Raw genomic sequence first — 20,303 nt, forward strand, 5'->3', positions numbered from 1 at the left:
TTCTGGTGTTCCCCATTGAAAACTGAAAAATCACTGATAAAAAAAAATCCCAAAGTCACTCTGTAAAATACCCCAAAATCCATGTTCCTCCACAATTAAAACAAAAGACCATTATACAGAGAGAGACAGAGAGACAGTGATCAGTTGGGCAATGTTTCATTGATATATCTAGAATGTTAAAGCAATTTGGAAGCCTAGCAGTGTCTGTATCATCATAATAAAATGAATTCTAAATAATTTTTATGATTTGCTGCCCCCCACAGGAGCCACAGCCCCCCCCCAACAGGGTCGAAACGGACCCTTTAGAGGTTACCACCTCTGCAGGGGCCACATGCCCCACCCCCGCTTGCTCCCCCCATCTCTCAGATTGCTGCCCACCTGGCTTCATCCCCCACCAGCTCCTGCAGCCCCCCCAATAGCTGCCTCACCCAGCCCCACCCCTTTCCCCAGACACCCCAATGGCTGTCCTGCCCGGCCCCATCCTGCACTTGTATCCCCAGCCCCCGATGGCTGTGCCCCCCACCCCAGCCTCTGCCACTTAAAAAAAAACCCCAAACTCTACTCACAGCAGGAGCAGGGGCAGTGGGGGCTCTGGGGCCTCCTGGCAGAGCCCCCTGGCCAGCACAGGGCAGTGGGGGGAAGTGGGGCCTGGGCTGGGGCTGTCACCCTGGGCTGGGGCCCCAGCAACCCCAACTAGCAGCTATACTGCCAGTGAGTGCCAGCGGGGGGAGTTGTTTGTTTTGTTTTTAAGTGTGGAGATGCTGGGGTGGGGGGAGCAGTGATCAGGGGATCTTGGGGGCTGGGGGGTGAGACTGGGTGGGGCAGGGATCAGGGAGTTCAGGGGGGCAGGCAGGGAGTGGGACCAGGTGGGACAGGGATTGGGGCGGCTCGGGAGGCAGGTGGGGGGTGGGGCCAGGTGAGGCAAGGATCCAGGGGTTGGGGGGATAGGTAGGGGGTGGGGCCATGCATGGCATGGGGCCAAGTGGGGCAGGGATCGGGGGGCTGGGGGAGCAGGTGGGGCCAGCAAGGGTCCCCTCCATGATCCCCTCCCCGCTCCTCCAGCCCACCCAGACCCCCTACTTACCAGCACTGGAGCCCGGGTCCAGCTCCCTGCAGCTTGCATACTCCCTGCCCTGCACAAGCAGGCAGCGTGCTTTGGCACCAGGGTGCAGCCCAACCACAGAGACACTCTGGCAGCCATCTCTGTGGAGGACCCATCCTCTAGTTGCCTCAGGGCATGGTCCAGGATGGTGCCCTTCCCAGCTTTTTTTCACTTCATTTTTTTTTGACCCCTGGATATCCAGGGGTCTAATTTTGCCCCCACGCTGCAAACTTGCAGTGCAGGGAACCATTTCCCATTCCTGTGCGTGCATGCTTCTTGTGTCAAAGGGGTTTGGACACTACAAGAGGCACGTGCGGCTTTGTCTGGATGCACCCATATAGTTTTTCATTTAATGCTGAAAGAAATTAATTCATGGGAGACAATCTTTTCACTTTTGTCCTAGGAGTTAGTTGCATATTCTGGATCAAGTAATCCAAAATCACTTTCTTGTTCATCTAGTTTACTATTTATAAGGAAACAGAATGTATAAGCACTAATTAGATAGAAGATGATGACTTAACACTTCGTCTACCTCTAGTAAAAATAAACAAATAAAATAAGCCCTTTTGCAGGTCTAGATTTCATGTTAGTTCTTTTAGGATGTATCTACATGTGATGCTAGGCTGCCATAGCAACACGCTACGGCGACATAGCATCCATGGGTGTCTACATGAGACCAGCAGCTACTTGGCCATAGTGACATGCTCCCCCAGTATAGTGTGCCACTACGGCAAAGTAGCTGCTAAAAATAACCATGCTCCACATGTATGGTGCAGGAACAATGATGCCATAGCAACATGTGTAGATGTCACTTAGAATCCTTTCTGACCTCAAACTTGTGGACTGGATTACAGCAAAGCCCCACATATAGGTCTATACTTATAAATAATTTGGAAGTTGAGTGGCTTATTCCAAATTTAGCAGCATGTGCTACATTTGATATTATTAAAACATGTTACACCAGATCATGACCAGTAGGCACAAGTATTCCATTGATTTCTGAAGTAAGACAGGATGTCAATATTGCTTTTACACTACACAACATACACAAAAACCACATAGGGTTTTCTCCTCATGGATTGATCTGAAGTAAAGTCATCTCCAATGCCTAAACTACAGCTTTTCCAGTATCTCTGAAGATATTTTCTCTGGTGGGCTATTGACATCAGAATGCACTTTTCCCACTGGTCCACAAAGGTTTACATTTGTCAACCTTTACAGCATGAGGAAGGCTCTAAGTGGGTCACTTACCCTGCTGCCTTAGATAGCCGAGTCACCTCTGATTTCAGGTTATCGGACCAGTTTATTCTACTCAGAACAACCTTGCATTCACAATAAACAGAACCAACCAACTAAAACCCTCTATCCCAGCAGTTCCCAATCTGTGGTACAGGTACAACCAGTGGTACGTAGACAACCTGTCAATGGTATGCATTTAGCGTACGATCCATGCACTGCCCCACCCAGCCACTTGCTGGGTTCGCAGCCTCAAGCCACCTTGAGCAGCTTCTAGAGTTTGAGCACCATGTGCTGATCTGCACACTGTCAAGGCTCAGGCAGGGTCCCGATCATGGTGTTCTCTGGAGCTCCTCTCTGCTCACCATCCCTTGCCATGTCTGCCCAGTGTCTGCTCAGCACACTGGGCTTTTATTTACAGCAGAGGCCCTGCCCCGAAGTCCACTGGACCTGCAAAGCACAGTCTTCAATCAGGTCCAGGGCCTCCTCACCCCTCCCTGCTGTTACCTGATTGGTGGAAATGTTTCACCAATCCAAAGTGTCCTTCTCCAGGCCTGGCTTGCCAATTGTAAAGATATCAGGTGTTATGTGAACTAGTACATGAGTACCTCATGGTGCTCTACTGGTCATATTTTAGATATAAATAAAATGAAAATGAAAGAAAATAAATTCTCTCTTTTGTGTTTTTGAGTGTACTCAGCTCTCTTAAATGAGGTCTGATTTTCCAGGCTAGCTCCCATTTTGACTCTAAATATAGTGGTACTCAGTTTTCAAAAGAGCTCCACACCAAGCTGTTCTTATTGAGATTAAAGCATGCATGTATAGACTTACCTGCTGACACTTCTGAAGAGGAAATCACAGGCAAAACTGACTGCATCTGCCCCTGCATCTCCTAATGCACCCCTGCCAAGCCAGACCTTAGCATCTGGGCCTTGTGGAAATATGAAAATGCATAGTGCCCTAACACTAAGTTCACAATGAGTGTGACTCATGTGTGGACACATGCCATCCCTCTATCTATGCCACATGTTTGTCTCCAGCCTGAGCCATATATTGGGTTCATACAGGTCTTTACAAACTGATTTTGCTAAAATGTAGTTTGAGTTCTACAGTGGACTAGAGGAAACTTGTTTAAACTAATCACTGTTTGCTAGCATGTGTTTTATGAAATCCACATCTGGAGTATTGTGTCCAGTTTTGGGCCCCCAGATACAGAAAGGATGTGGACAAATTGGAGAAAGTCCAGCAGAGGTCAACAAAAATGGTTAAGTGACTGAAGCACATGACTTCTGAAGAGACACTGAGGGAACTAGGCTTATTTAGTCTGCAGAAAAGAAGACTGAGAGGGGATCCGATACCAGCCTTCAACTACTTGAAGGATGATTTAAAAGAGGATGGAGCTAGACTGTTCTCAGTGGTGACAGATGACAGAAAAGGAGCAATGGTCTCAAGTTGCAGCAAGGGAAGTTTAGGTTAGATATTTGGAAAAAACTTTCATGCTGGAAGGGTAGCAAAACACTGGAACAGGTTACCCAGAAAGGTTGCAGAGTCTCCATCCTTGGAGGTTTTTAAGACCCAGCTAGACAAAGTCTTGTCTGGGATGATCTAATCGGGGATTTTCCTGCTTTGAACAGGAGATTGGACTAGATGACCTCCTGAGGTCCCTTCCAACTCCAATTTTCTATGATTCTATGAAATGTTCTAAGTGATCTTCACAGTCATCTTCTCCATATTACCAAAGTACAAAATTCTGATTTTCACATAGTATCAACTTTGGGGTGCCAAGAGACTGTCAGTTGCCTCATTGTACAAACTGCCCATGATCACTATTCTGAACATAGAAAGGAGGAGAATTACAAACCGCTATACCCTTTATTATTTGAACACCGGGGAAATAGGTTAAGGTGGAAGGGAACTGGCAGAGACTGTACTCCATTTGCATAATGTGCCAGCTAAAAATCATGCCAGTGAAGAAAGCCAGGTCTACAGATAGTTGTGTGCTAGACTACCATTCATAAGCAACACTTACAGCCATGAACCAGTAGGAAACAGCAGAGAAAATCTGAAACATTTTAGGCAGACAAGGTTCCTTGGGTGAATTTGATATCTTTTATTAGACCAACCCAAATGGTTGGAGAATAGTTATTAAGCAAGCTTTCGGGTTCAAAAACCCTTCGTCAGGCTAAGGACGCTGCAGCAGTTGCTGCGTGCTCTTCCTGGATGGAATGAAAAGTAAACAAGCCAGGGGCTGGGCTGGGCTGGGGAGTCAGTTGCCAGGCAGATTGTAATGTATCAAAAATCCAATGTCTATGTTTAGTCTATGATCTCTAGTATCCAGCAGGTTGATGAAATGGAGCTCATAGGCTCGTCTCTGGGAAGTGTTGTGTAAATTTCCCTTGAGGATCAGGACTGAGAGATTGGAGAGAGTGGCCCTCCTGTGAGAAATGTGCCCCCACCGGTAATTGGGTGTTTCTGTCTTTGATGGATTTCCGGTGTGCATTCATTCTGGTGCGCAGTTGTTGTCTGGTCTCTCCTACATATCTTCCACCAGGGCATTTGGTGCATTGGATGAGGTATACTACATTCCTGGAGGTGCAGCTGTAAGATCCTGGGATGCTGATGGCTCTGTTGTGGGGTATAGTAATAGTGGGGGTGGTGGAGATGTGGGGGCAGGTTTTGCATTTCTTGTCATGGCACGGTCAGGATCCTTTTGGTGTGTTCTGGGGTTGAGGAAGTTTGCTTCTGGTGATGAGGTTGGCGAATACAGACCACAGTATACAAGAAACCCACAGACCAACATACATATCTGCACAGAACCAGCAATCACCCGAAACACACCAAAAAAGCTGTGATATACAGCCAAGCCCTCAGATACCACTGCATCTGTACTGAAGAGAACACCCGGGATTGCCACCTCACCAATCTTAAAAAGGCTTTCACCCAACAAGGACACTCCTTCAGAGAGGTAGATCACACGTTTGAAAGAGCCACCTGGATACCACGTGAAGAACTGCTGCAGTACAGAAGAAAAACACCCACAAATCGCACACCGCTGGTTATTACCTATCACTCATCCCTTGAACCTGTACGGAAAATCCTCAAAAAATTGCAACCCATATTAGAAAAAGACCCTATTCTTAAAAAGATCTTCCCAGAGCCACCCATCCTAGCCTTCAGACAAGCACCGAACCTCGCCAACCTCATCACCAGAAGCAAACTTCCTCAATCCCAGAACACACCAAAAGGATCCAGACCGTGCCATGACAAGAAATGCAAAACCTGCCCCCACATCTCCACCACCCCCACAATTACTACACCCCACAACAGAGCCATCAGCATCCCAGGATCTTACAGCTGCACCTTCAGGAATGTAGTATACCTCATCCAATGCACCAAATGCCCTGGTGGAAGATATGTAGGAGAGACCAGACAACCACTGCGCGCCAGAATGAATGCACACCGGAAATCCATCAAAGACAGAAACACCCAATTACCGGTGGGGGCACATTTCTCACACGAGGGCCACTCTCTCTCCAATCTCTCAGTCCTGATCCTCAAGGGAAATTTACACAACACATCCCAGAGATCATGGACTAAACATAGACATTGGATTTTTGATACATTACAATCTGCCTGGCAACTGACTCCCCAGCCCAGCCCAGCCCCTGGCTTGTTTACTTTTCATTCCATCCAGGAAGAGCACGCAGCAACTGCTGCAGCGTCCTTAGCCTGACGAAGGGTTTTTGAACCCGAAAGCTTGCTTAATAACTATTCTCCAACCATTTGGGTTGGTCTAATAAAAGATATCAAATTCACCCAAGGAACCTTGTCTGCCTATGTCCTTAGACCAACACGGCTACAACCTGAACCCCTGAAACATTTTAAAAATCTATTTCACTATTACAAGTGCTGTCATTTTTAAATATTTTATATACAATGAGTAAAAGCAGTCTTTAAAAAGTATTAGTTTGATAGTGTCATTTTAAATTGGTATGCCATGCTGTCATGTCAAATAATATACAATTTTAAATAAATGGAGGTTTTCATCAAAATAATCCAAACATAGGTAATATAGAGCCCAGCATGGATCAGGTAATGTCCTAAACTAAAGAACTTTTTATTTTAAAATTTAAAATATAAGCAGTCATCACGTTTCTCAAGCCGAGACTGAAATCTTTTGTAAAGTTATGCTGACCTGATAAATATTTGATTCTTTATGAAGTACACACCACTGGACTACTGCATAGCTCTTATTTAAGAGCTTCCTATCAAATACCCAGAGAAGCTTAGCCACACAGCCTTTTAGTTGCAGTGTGCACCTGCTGAAGATTTTCAGAAGGGCAAATAAATGGGTGCAGATTGAGAAGTCAATTACTGTGAATAGTCCTTGGGGAGGAGGATGCCTGAACATTGTCACTAGATGGAAGGTGGCTTTGTTGCTTTAGGTATCTGTCAATGCAGATTACATAGAAAAACAGGGAGTGGCATAAGCCAGAAGTACAAAGTTTCTTTATATAAAGAAATGCCAGGGGAAATTTTGCTCTCTCCACTGGCAATGATCTTTCCCCACTATTTGACTGTACTTCATCATATTGAAATCATTTGGAAATTCCCCTCAACTTTAATGAGAATAAGACCTGCTCCTTTAAAAAAAAAAAATCACACTGTCCTATAATTTTGTGTCTGCATTAGGGCAGTGTGAAACTTCAGCAGCCATTTTGTTTTGGAGGTGTTTCATCTCATTTCAGTGCCCGAAACACCAAATCTGAAATGAAACAAAAGGCTCCAAAACATCTCTGAAATGAATCAAAACCATTTGAAATGTTTCAGAATGGTTCAGATATTTCAGAGGTGGGCTTGCAGGGAAACAGAAACTCAGAAGAGGGAGGAGTAAAGGGCGGGTTGGGGAAGACTGCTCTGATATTGACAACTATAGCTGACTAGCGTCTGTGAGCTGTCCCTGAGGTCCCTTCCAATGCCAGTGCTCTGGGGGAGGGACGGAGAAACAGCATATAAGCCTCTGTGTGAAGCCTTTCACTGCCTTTTGTGAGATCTGTCTCTTGCAGCATGAGCAGCAGAGCACAGCATCTGAAGGATCTAGGCTGGTAGCAGTAGGTAGTGTGTTGCTACCAAGTTGTAGCCAGCCATTAGCCAATCTTTTCCCACTTACCCTTGCTTACCATCCTTATTGTTAATCCCTTTCAAATATTTCTGCTCCCCAAATCCTCTTATTTATTCTTGTTATTTTTTTTTCACCCCAATCAAAAAGAAAGCTGTGCTTTTCCTGATAGTATGTCATCCATCACTGTGTAGGAAAGCACAGCACATAAATTATACATACACTTTCCAGCACACCAAACATTAAGTGTGATGGAAAGGCAGGTGCCAGGTCTTTTGCCAGGAGAGCAAGGGGGCAGAGGGAGAGCTGCAAGTTCCCCCTCTCTCCAAATTTAGATGCACCCTCTTACCTAGCAGGCATGAGGCTTCTGCTGCTAGTGGCAGCAAGGAGGTGGGAGCAATGTCTGCACCTGCCCTACGCCCACTAACACCAGCAATATTAATAACCCTCAGAACTACCAGCATGACAACAAGCACCAGCATGACAGTCTCCTCCAACCCAATTTCAGTTCCCAGCCTGACCCTTCCAGTGCCAGAGGAGGAGCTGGATCTGGAACCAAAGAAGCTCAGTGCTATAGCTAGAGAAGTTCTGGGGAAGGAGGGGGAATCTGAGTTTGTGCTCCACACCCCTCAAAGTTCCCCTAGTCCCAGGTCTCCTTCTCTGGAAAGCACCTCAGATGAGGTTAAGGTTTTGGAAGCAAGTGGCTCAGCTTAGTCCGTTCCTCCAGTTGTTGTGCCTCTGCCTGCTGAGGAAGGGGATAAGGCAGAATCTGCAGCTTTATCAACCTCCTGGATACCAAAACTCATGGACTCAATACAGACATTGGATTTATACCACACTATAACCTGCCTGACATCTGATTCCCCAGGTACCTCTTCACTTTTACCTGGCTGCTACATCCCCCTTCATCATCGTCCCCCACCCCTCTTCCATCCTGTCTCTCACCCCCTGATGCTTCAATTTAGATTTTCACTGGCTGGCTTTCTCACCTGTAGCCCAGCCTCTGGCTTCTTTACTATTCATTCCACCCAGGAAGAGCACACATCAGCTGCAGATGCTTCCTCAGCCTAATCAAGGGTTTTTAAACCCAAAAGCTTGCTAAGATATCTTTCTCCAACTATCCAGTTGGTTTTAAAAAAGATATCAGAGGTACCCTCAACTGGTCCGTGCTGGCACCAGGACCCAAGCGGGGAGGGGGGGGGCGGGGGCAAAGAGCCAGGGGCCCACCATGAGGAATACCCACAGCAAGAGACTTGGGATTTCAACAGACCTGAAGGCCTTAGGGCCAGGGCCTAAGGGGGAGCCAAAGGTCTCAGAGAGGGGACCATAGCTGGAGGGGGTGAAGGATATAATGTGCAAGGCATGGGCCACAGTGCAAGTGAGGTACAAAGCTGTGGAATGGATGTCACCCCAAGACACCTAAATGAGCAGCCCCCCACCTGGGAAACATCTGAATCAGTTTTCCATCAAGGCGTGGCAGAAAAGAGGGGCAGGTGGTTGGCCTGGAAACAGGTGGGTGGGCGGAGATCTAAACAGCATAGGGAAAGCCCCCAGTTACAAGCTACTATCCCTGCTGGTTTTATCCTGCTTTGCCTATACACACGCATACACACGTTTCACTGAACAATTTGAGGTGCAGCTTCACAGAAACCCCTGCACCTATCTCCTTGAAACCTGGCAGGCTTCATTTCCTGAGAAGGGGCTACCATCCCTCCTGTTTCCATCCTACTCTGCTTTAACACACACACACACACACACACACACACACACACGACACAAGTTTTGCTTTTAACAGTTTTAGATGCAGTTTCACAAAAACCCCTGCATCTAGCTCCTTGAAATGTAGCAGGCTTCATGCTCTCAGAAAGGGCTACCATTCCTGAAATTTTCACCTGAACCAGACAGGAAATGACAATGTTATAGGCATTTTAGTGCTTCCCCATTATAGCCTATGGCCGAATCACCAAAACAGTGTCAAAACTCTGACACAGATTAGGCTGAATTGAAATGGAACAGTATTCTGAAATGCTGAAATGAATCACTGTCCCTCCAAAATGGGGAGATCCAAAATCAAATCAAAACATAGCCATTTTGCACAGCCCTTATCTGCATGTATTTATAAGTACACTTAATTACAAGTTAAATGGTACAATTTCTACACATGTCATATTGATTTTGACTACACAGCCCATTGGTAATAGCTAGACATATAGCAAGCAATGATTACCATTACTTCTTCAGTTTTCCAAAACATCCCACTTCATCTTTTTTTTTAACTAACTTGTAACTGTTTCTGTCTTGTAACAAAGGACATCTTTACCTGTGGTCTGGGGTGGAGAAGGGCAGCTTTAGAGTGGCTTCAAGAGCTGCCCTAAGTAAAGTGCCTGCAAGTATTATGTATATTCAATGTTCCATGCATCAAAATGGCAGGAGGAGCACTTTAACTAAAGTTAATTTGAAAATATTGATTTTTTTTTTTAATTTTAAGTCAATTTGGAAGCCTACCTATGCCTTGCTCATTATGATAAAATAAATTCTAAGTACTTATATATTTTGGTGATTGATTTTGTCTTTTTAATCATGAAAAATGAGATCTCCTCCTGTCCCCTTCACTAACTAGGAAATAGGTCCAGCTGCAGCTGTCCCCTCACTGCTGCTTTGTGGTACTGAGAAGCCCTGATATGCTGGTGCCCCTCATTCTCAGCCCACAGCCCTCCACTCACCACAGCCTTGCTGGTGTCCCTCATTCCCCCTGCTCCCCCTGCCCCCAGGCCACAGCCCAGCAAGTATGTGGCCCAGGGAGGTGTGTGTGGGGCAGGGGAATACCCAACCATAGGCAATGCATTGGGGGGTATAAAGAGGACACATGCCCCGCCCCCATTTTTACACCCAGTGGGGCACTGGGATGCAGCCTGGCCAGACTAGCACTGGGCAGAAGCTGCCTCTGCAGCACAATGGGCAGTACCTGGAGTGGGAGGGTGAAGCATGGCAGCAAAACTCATTGCTCCCACTGCCACCACTAAGCCCTGAACCAACCATACAGCCATGGCTGCCAAGGTGAGGTGCCCCCTGCCTGATGCCACTGCATTATGGTGATGCAGGTGGTGCAGGGTTTGCAACGGTGGCAGCAACAAGTATCACTGTCCTGATTCACCATCCCATGATGTGTCCTGCATTCTGGGCCATGGAGGTGGTTCCTGCCTGGTGCCAGTTCACCCAGGCTGCATCGCCATGACTTGCTGTGGGCACAGAAAATTTGGGGGGGAGGGCATATGTCCCCTATACCACCTCGAATGAATTGCTTATGGAGCCCAACCCCTCCCTAGGAGTGCACACAGTGGTGGGGAGCCACCCCTGCCACTGGACGAGCCACCTGTGGCTCCATCCTGCTCTCCAGATAGGTCCCATGGCTTGGCATTCCTGCCTGACCTTGGGCACTGCACACCACCCAAGCTGGGCAGTGCCCCCAGCATCAGCCAGAAACCTTGCCCCAGTCCCTCCCTCACCATGCGGACTCAGCGCGAGCCACTGCCTCAGTCTCCCTAGAAGTCGGGTCCCCTGCCCTCCCATGTGTCACCTATGCTCCCCCAACAGACTTACCTGCAGGGAGCTTTGAGCTGCTTGGGGCTGTACTGCTGCCACATCCATGTGTGCACATGTGTACATGAACATGGTGTCCCCTGCCTCTGTTCACCCTCCTCCCACTCCCCTTAGCACAAGCAGGCTGGATCTCTGACAGCCTTCAAGGAAAAACCTGTGGTTTCCTGTGGTTTTCTTCTTTAAAAGATAAAATCCATGTTTTTCTTCTTTAAAGGAGAAAATACGCATTTTTCCATGGCTAACAAGGTTCACTGGGGGACGGATACCAAAGCCCTGAGTTAAATGTGGAAGCAGGAGACCTGGAGGAAGAGCAACCAGGAGGGAGCAATGGGGGATGTGTTCTCATACTTCCTGAGAAATCAGGGCAATTGACTAGTTACACTTCAGGTGCCTGTACACAAGTGCACAGAGCCTTGGAAAAAAGCAGGAAGAATTGGAAGTCCTTGCACAGTCATGGAACTATGACATTATTGGAATAACAGAGACATGGTGGGAGGTCACATGACTGCAGCACTGTCATGAATGGGTACATACTGTTCAGGAAGGATAGGCAGGGGAGAAGAGGAGGAGTTGCACTTTATGCAAAAGAGCCATATGACTGCTCAGAGCTCCAGTATGCTACTGAGGATATGCCTGTTGAAAGACTTTGGGTTAAGATTAGGAGGGAAAGCAACAAAGGTGATGTCATGGTCGGAGTCTGCCACACACCAGGAGGAAGAGGTAGATGAGGCTTTCTTCAAACAGAAAGCAAAAGTTTCCCAATCATAAGCCCTGTTTTTCACAGGGGACTTGAATCACCCTGACATCTGTTTGGAGGGCAATACAGTGGTGCGCAAGCAATTCAGGAAGTTTTTTGAGAGTGTTAGGGACAACTTCCTGGTGCAAGTCAGCTGGCCCTGACAGTTTACACCCAAGGGTAATCAAGAAGCTGGCAAGCATCATAGCTCAGCCCCTGACATGGATCTTTGAGAACTCCTGGTGCTCAGGTGAAGTGCCCAAAGATTGCAAGAAGGCCAATGTTGTGTCTATCTCCAAGAAAGGGAGGAAAGTAGATCCAGCAAACTACAGGCCCATCAGCCTGACCTTTATCCTGGGGAAGGTCTTAGAAAAGATTATCAAAGAGGCCATCCTTAACAGACTAGCTGACAGCAATATCCTGAGGGATACCCAGCATGGGTTTGCTGAGGGTAGGTCTTGATGACCAATCTTATTTCCTTTTCCAAACAGGTGACCTATCACCTGGACAAGGGGGGAGAGATTGATGTTGTATATTGTGACTTCAAAAAAGACTTCAATACTTCTGGTATCCCATGAACACCTCTTGACAAAACTGGCTAACTGCAGCCTCAACCTCACCACGATCCACTGGCTGGGGAATTGGCTCCATGGTAGGATACAGAGGGTGGTGGTTGACGGAAGCCAATCGTCTTTGTGCGGAGTCACCAGTGGGGTCCCTCAAGGCTCTGTCCTGGAGCCTATACTATTTAACATCTTCATCAATTATGTGGACATTGGTGTTAGAAGTGGGCTGGCCAAGTATGCCAATGACACCAAACTCTGGGGTAAAGCATCCACACCTGAGGATAGGAGGGTGATCCAGGAAGAACTTGACAGGCTCAGGAAATGGGTGGATGAGAACCTGATGGTGTTCAACACCGAAAAATGCAAGGTTCTCCACCTTGGAAGGAAAAACCTGCAGCATGCTTATAGGTTCGGCAATGCTTTGCTGGTTTGCACTACAGATGAAAGGGACTTGGGGGTCATGTTTGACCACAAGATGAACATGAGCCTTCAACATGATGCTGCAGTGAGCAAGCCACTGGCTTGCATTCATAGATGCTTCTCAAGAAAATCCCGGGACTTCATTTTCCCGTTGTACTCAGCCCTGGTGAGGCTGCAGCTGGAGTACTGCATACAGTTTGGGGCTCCACAATTCAAAAAGGATGTGAAGAAGCTTGAGAGAATGCAGAGGAGAGCCATGCACATGATCAGAGGTCAGAAAAACAGACCTTATGATGAGAAGCTGAGAGCCATGGGACTCTTCAGCCTAGAAAAGCGCAGGCTCAGGGGTGATCTGATGGCCATCTATAAGTTTATCAGGATCTGGGGGAACGTCTGTTCACCAGAGCTCCCCAAGGGATGACAAGATCAAACGGTCACAAACTCTGCCATGACCAATTCAGGCTGAACATAAGGAAGAACTTCTTTACTGTCCAAGTCCCCAAGGTTTGGAATATACTGCCACCAGAGGGAGTTCAAGCACCCACTCTGAATGCCTTCAAGACACATTTGGATGCTTATCTTGCTGAGATCCTATGATCCCTGTTGACTTCCTGCATGGGGCAGGGAGCTAGATTCAATGATCCTCCGGGGTCCCTTCCAGCCCGAATGTCTATGAAATCTAAGTACTGGAGCGGCCAACTAGGGGCCATGATATTCTTGACCAGCTGCTCACAAACAGGGTTGAATTGGTGGGGATAGTGGATGGCAACTTGGGCAGCGGTGACCATGGGATGATTGAATTCAGGATCTTGAAGAAAGGAAGGATGGAGAGAAGCAGAATAAGGACCCTGGACTTCAGAAAAGCTGACTTGGACTTGCTCAAGGAACTCATGGGTAGGATCCCCTGGGAAGCCAGACTGAAGGGGAGAGGAGTCCATGAAAGCTGGCTGTACTTCAAAGAAGCCTTACTGAGAGTGCAGGAACAAACAATCCTGATTTGCATGGAGACTAGCAAGTATTACAGAAAACCAGTTTGGCTTAGCAGGAAACTCTTCAGTAAACTAAATCACAAAAACAAAGCTTACAAGAGGTGGAAACTTGGACAAATAACTAGGGAGGAGTATAAAAGCAAGCATTGCTTGGGCATGCAGGGATTAAGTCAAGAAGGCCAAAGTGCAATTGGAGTTGCAGCTAGCAAGGGATGTGAAAGGTAACAAGAAGGGTTTCTACAAGTATGTGAATAGCAAGAGGAGAATCAGGAAAAATGTGGGTCCCTTACTAAATAGAGGAGGTAATCTTCTGACAGAGGATGCAGAAAAGGCTAAGTGTTCAATGCCTTCTTTGCCTCAGTCTTCAAAAGTAAGGTCAGCTCCCAGGCTACTGCACCAGGCACCACATCTGGGGAGGAGGTGAGCAGACAACAGTGGTGAAAGAGCACGTTAAGAAAAATGTAGAAAAGCTGGACGCATAAAAGTCCATGGGGCCAGTCGGGATGCACCCGAAGGTGCTAATGGAGTTAGCTGAGATTGTAGAGCCACTGATCATCATCTTTGAAAACTCATAGCAATCAGGAGAGGTCATAGATGACTGACAAAGGGCAAATACAGTGCCCATGTTTAAGAAAAGGAAACCAGAGGATCCAGGGAACTACAGACCAGTCAGCCTCACCTCAATACCTGGAAAAATCATATAGCAGATCCACAAGGAATCCAATTCTAAACACTTGGAGGAGAACAAGGTGATTAGGAAGAGTCAGCTTGGATTCACCAGGGGCAAGTCATGCCTGACCAACCTGATTGCCTTGTATGATGAGGTGACTGGCTCTGTGGATGCAGGGAGACAAGTGGATGTGGTGTACCTTGATTTTGTTACAAGGTACACAAGCAAGGTTTTTGTTACAGTCTCTTGCAACATTCTTGCAGGCAAGCTAAGGAGTTGCAGGCTGGATGAATGGACTGTGAGATGGATAAAAAACTGGCTGGAGCTGTGGGCTCTGAGAGTAGCAATTAATGGCTCAATGTCTAGTTGGCAGCCAGTATCAAGTGGAGTGCCCCAGGGGTTAGTTCCGTGGCTGGTTTTGTTCAATGTCCTCATTAACAACCTGGAAAATGGCACAGAATGCACCCTCAGAAAGTCTGTATATGACATGGAACTGGGAGGAGTAATAGATGCCAGCGGGTAAGGCTATAATTCAGAGTGACCTAGATAAATTGGAGGATTGGTCCAAAAGAAATCTCATGAGGTTCAACAAGGACAAGTGCAAAATTCTGCTCTTAGGACAGAATAATCCCATGCATTAGTATAGCCTGGGGGTTGACTGGCTGGGGTGCAGCTCTGCAGAAAAGGACCTGGGGGTTACAGTGGACAATAAGCTGAATATGAGCCAACAGCCTGGCCTTATTGCTGAGAAGGTTACCTGCATATTGGGCTACATTAATAGAAGTGTTGTAAACAGATTGAGATTAGTAATTATTCCCTTCTATTCAGCACTGGTAAGGGCAACAAAAATGGTGTGGGAGCTAGGGCACATGATTTATGAGAAATGATCGTGAAAACTGGATTGATTTAGGCTAGAGAACAGGAGACTAAGAGGGGATTTATAGCAGCCTTCACCTACCTGAAGGGGAGTTTGAAAGAGGATGGAGCCAGTGTGTTCTGTGTGTTGACAGATGACAGAACAAGGAGCAACGGGTCTCAAGTTGCAGCAAAGGAAGTTTAGGTTGGATATTAGGAAAACAATTCTCACCAGAAGGGTAGTAAACACTGGAACAGGTTACCCAGAGAGATAGTGTAATCTCCATCCTTGGAATATTTTAAGAGCAAGCTAGACAAAGATGATCTAGTTGGGGATGGTCCTGCTTCAAACAGGGGGCTGGACTAAATGATCTCCTGAAGTCCCTACGAACCCTAATTTTTTATGATTCTATGAAACAGAAAACCCAGATCCCTATTTCAAAAGGCCTTTCAGGGTATGTTTTCCAAAGGAGTTCTGATAACTCATGATGTACGATAGCTACTGATGATGGAGTTATGAATAGATGCTCTGAAATCATTCCATTATTTGTTAGTCATCCTTCTCCTCACCATACTGACACTTTTTCATTTTTATTTACGAACTTCTAGAGACTTATCTCAAACCATTGAAGTAAACTGAAAATTTATTAGGATTGTAAATTATTTAGACCCAACACAACAAATACAACTTTACAAATAGGAGAATTTAATTAAACTCATTGCAATTATGATTGTTCAGAGTTATTCATAAAGGCCCATGATCAAGCCCATCTACCTAAGCCTAAAGACATCACATTTGTGCTGAGAGAAAAGCTTCTCTCATTCCAACAGGCATTCAAGGTATTTCTTGCAGAAGAAAACTGTCTCTTCTGCAAGAAAACTAGATCAGTTCCCACAAGGAAGAGCTCTCTCCTCCTGATCTAGCTTGAATGGCGGTACATTTCTCTCAGGAAAGATACCCAATGGGGTGGGATCACTGTCCCTCCCTCCACATGAGAAGGAAGGAGGAAAAGTGAACACCTAATCATAGGCAGAGGAAGAAAATGATCTGGGAGGGCTGATTGCATGCGCGCACAAGTGCACACGTGCACCTCCCCCCCAAGCAAGTAAGTCTGTTGTGGGGAAAGGGCATGGAGGGGGCAGATTGAGGCCCCCATGATGAGAGAGGGAGTGGGATAGATCTTCCCCTCCACACACCCCTTCCCATCCACATGTTTATCTGCTCAGCTGGGCACTGCTCCACATATGGCCGGGCCAGGGTGAGTTCCCAGCCACCTGCAGGCTCCAGATACTTGATTCTGTGTTTTACCCCTCTCCTTCCTCCAACTGCAGCCACCCAGAGCCCACACCCAGGCTGCCTGCATTAGCAGGGGCTAAGGCCCCTTATCCCCAGCCTTCTGCCATCTATGCACTGGATAGATCTGATAGACCACCCAGGGACAAGTTGTTTGGGAGCCCTGTGGGAACCCTACCTTGGAAAATTCCCTCCCCACCACTGGCCAGTCAGTTGACTGGTGAGAGTGGGGGCCTTGAACCCTCCAGAAGCCCCAGGAAACCATTCTCCCCATCAGGGAGAATGGTTTCCTGCCAAATGTACTCCATGATTTTGACCTTGAGGAATTCTGGGTTCAGGAGGCATCTGCGCTGCAATGGCAAGACTTCCAGACTTGAGGCTCTGAGAGTTGGTCTGTACATGGGGTAATTTAAAGTCAGAGATGTGGGTAGCTGGGGCTGGTGAGAGCCTCATAAAAGCAGCAAGTACACTATTGAACAAATATGGGAAAAATTAATCAAGTCTGTTCAGTCAGTATTTTTAATGTAATGTTTGACCAAGTCTCCTGAATTATTTGACCATATGTATATGCCTCCAGTTGTGTTTGTGGGAATCAAGTCAGGCAACATTTACATAAAGTTTGAAACCAAGTTTTCAAGGTAGAGTTCATTTACATTTAGATATGTAATTCTTTACTCACTAACACCCATGTACGGCATAACACCACTGGCATTGAAAACAAACAAAAAACAAAACAAAAGAATCAAACTTATTGCAAATGCCATGCTAATCAAATAGAGCAGGAGGCTTAAAGAAAGTAGTTTTTTGTGGAATGTTTGAAGTCATAAGGCAATCTTTATTTTAGTCCATTGTGAATTACACTTCCCATTTTTACATGTTTTCATATCTGGTTATACAAAAATAGAAGTAGAAAAGGAAGTTACAGATCTCTCTGGGGAGGGAGAAGACGGAATGAAACTGCAGAACTAATCACTGGTTCCTTCCACTTCCCACCCCCAACACACACTTCCAAACAACTGTCTTTTTACATTGAACATGATTCCAAACAGGACAAAGAAGAGAGGTAATTTATGGTAAAAGATTACTACATAATTAGTGACATGGAGGAGCAAGCAAAGTATACCTTACTAACGTGATACTCACAGCAATGCATGTTCTGTTTCAGTAATAACCCTAATTAAAGTAACAGGAAAAATGTCTGTTTTCTCTTTGCCTTGATGTGCAGGTACAATGAATACTATTTTTTTTTTAAAGCTGTACTGTATAAAGTATAAAAGAATGAGAGGTTGCAGAACTCTCATAAGGCTCTAGTTATTTTTTTTTTCTCTAGAAAAGAAGCAAATAATTGAGTTTAAGTATTTGAAAGTAATGAATGCTAAGCCAAATGTAGAGAAATAACATAACCTACTCATTTAAATGGTATCAGTTGATGGCCAAAAGATAACATGCTTAAAAGTTTGATTCCAAGACTCTATAAACAGGACTTAAAATTTAGGATCAAAATTTAGGACCCAAATGATTCAATACCCATGTGCTAGGGTAGTGATTCGCAACATTTTTGACTCAAGGCACCCCTCAGCAATGCCAGCTATTAGCTTTCACTCCTTTTTACTGCAACTCTATTGTTGCAAAGAGCTCAATAAAGACGACAACAGGTCAAAATGTTTTCACACTATGGATTTCTATGTGAAATCTCTGGGTTTATCTTGTTTGCACACCAGCTAAGGCTAATATTGCATGGTACCCAGCATCACTCTTAAAAGGATCCTGTAACACCCTGGCTGAGAATAATTGTGTTAGGGTTTGTCTGAACACAGGGAAAGGGGCAGTCCTGCTCTAAAGAGCTTATAAAAATAACAAACTAAATGGTAGAAGGATAGAGTTTAGTTCCAGCTTAAAAATAAAGCGCAAGAGACAAAATGACTTGCTTAGTGCAATAGAAGCTGAATGTAGTAAAGCCAGGAATGGAACACAGACAGGGTGCGTGTACACATTCATTAATACACCATAGTTACTACACATTAAGTTTAGTACTTGCATAACCAAGTACTAAATCAATGCACAGTAACTTGCATTACTGTGCAGCAGCACTGGCACATGGGTTTTTTCGAATGCTAACTGTGCAGTAGCCTAATATTACTATGCAGTAGCATATTAACACAGATTTTTCCCAGCACGCTCCTGTGCAGTATTAGGCTACTGTGCAGTTAGCGTCTCATGTAGACACACCCACAAAGTCTTAAACTAGTGACTTAAGAAAAGCTCTTCCTCCATTATTTGTTTTTTAAAGATACAAGGGAGTGGGAAAAGAAATGGAATTCACCTCTAAGTTTCAAATATATAAGCTTCCTAAAGGGAGAAAAAATTAGAAATGTGAAAATAAGTACAGGCAATAGGAATGGAAGACCTATTTTCCAAAAACTAACATTATACATACATAAGCTGATAAAGCCTACTCACCACCCCATTTTGTTTTGTTTTGTTTTGCTTTTAAAGAAAAATCCTCCCTATACTACATGCATGCAGAGAAGAGCTATCTGCTTTCCATGCAGGAATTGGGATATTTCAGATTAAACAAACTGCTGCAGGATTTACTCACAGCTCTTAAAAATTTAACTCAAAGTGGGTGCAGTTACACATTCAATTAATGTGATGCGATAAACTCTGGAGCACTCTGAGCTGCAGTCAACTGCTCCCAGGCTACACATTCACCTGGGACATCAACACTTTGAGCCAGGACAGAGCAGCCCCAGGCTGGCAGCAGGCCCAGGGGCACAGATGGGCTAAGTATGTTTGTGTTTTCTCACACCTACTGCAACCTGTGACAAGGAGCCATTATACTCAGAGTATGGAAAAATCCAAAATGAGACTTCTGTTCACAGCAATGCAACAATACAATAACCCCCTGTCATACATTTAATCTGATTCTTAGGTTTTCTGAAGCCATCATCTTAGGGTGAAATTATACTTTGGTCTCAGACCAGACTAAAACTGTGGAATGTTAAGTGATGGTAAAGTTAGAACATGCTGTGAGCAATCCATTAGTAAGGATCCATCTCTTGCCTATCCAGCTCTGACTTGCCACTGGAGGGCTGGTGAGAAAGGATGTGGTTAGAATCCAAGGTATCTGAGTTCTATCCCTGTTCTTGGTTAGGAGGGAGGCGGGGAAAAGGGATGGAAAGAGATGTATCCTAGCATCTTGGAGGATTGCAAATTGCTCATTTTATCTCCACGGAGCAGACTGAAGTCACCCTAACATGAGCCGGGTAGCCCGTACCTGAACTGGCATAACTTGGAGATTCTCACAGGGCACTTAGCATGAGTTAACAAGGTTTAACATGTAGATGCTTATGTGTTTAGTTAGTATGGTCTAAGTGTAACATGCAACTTCACCCTCACTGCAGGAGTAGACAGGGGAAGGTTCAGTGTAAAACGAGAAAAGTTTTGTATGGTTATGACTGCACATGATATTTTGGTAAAAGCATGTTTTAAGTGAATGTGTGTGTGAGAAGCTAGATCAGAAAGAATGGAGTAAAGATAGACTTTCTGGAAGAATTAAGAAGGTTAGAAGCTCAAAATATGCCAACTAACAGTATCATTGCAAGTTGTCACATGAGGTTGAACCCCTGTATTTTCATGGAGTTGTGATACAGTTTATATCATGACTTACATCTCTGTTTAATTTAAATGTTAGATAAATATATGCACCAATAGTT

The sequence above is a fragment of the Alligator mississippiensis genome, chromosome 7 (assembly GCF_030867095.1).
Source record: "Alligator mississippiensis isolate rAllMis1 chromosome 7, rAllMis1, whole genome shotgun sequence".
NCBI lineage: Eukaryota > Metazoa > Chordata > Crocodylia > Alligatoridae > Alligator > Alligator mississippiensis.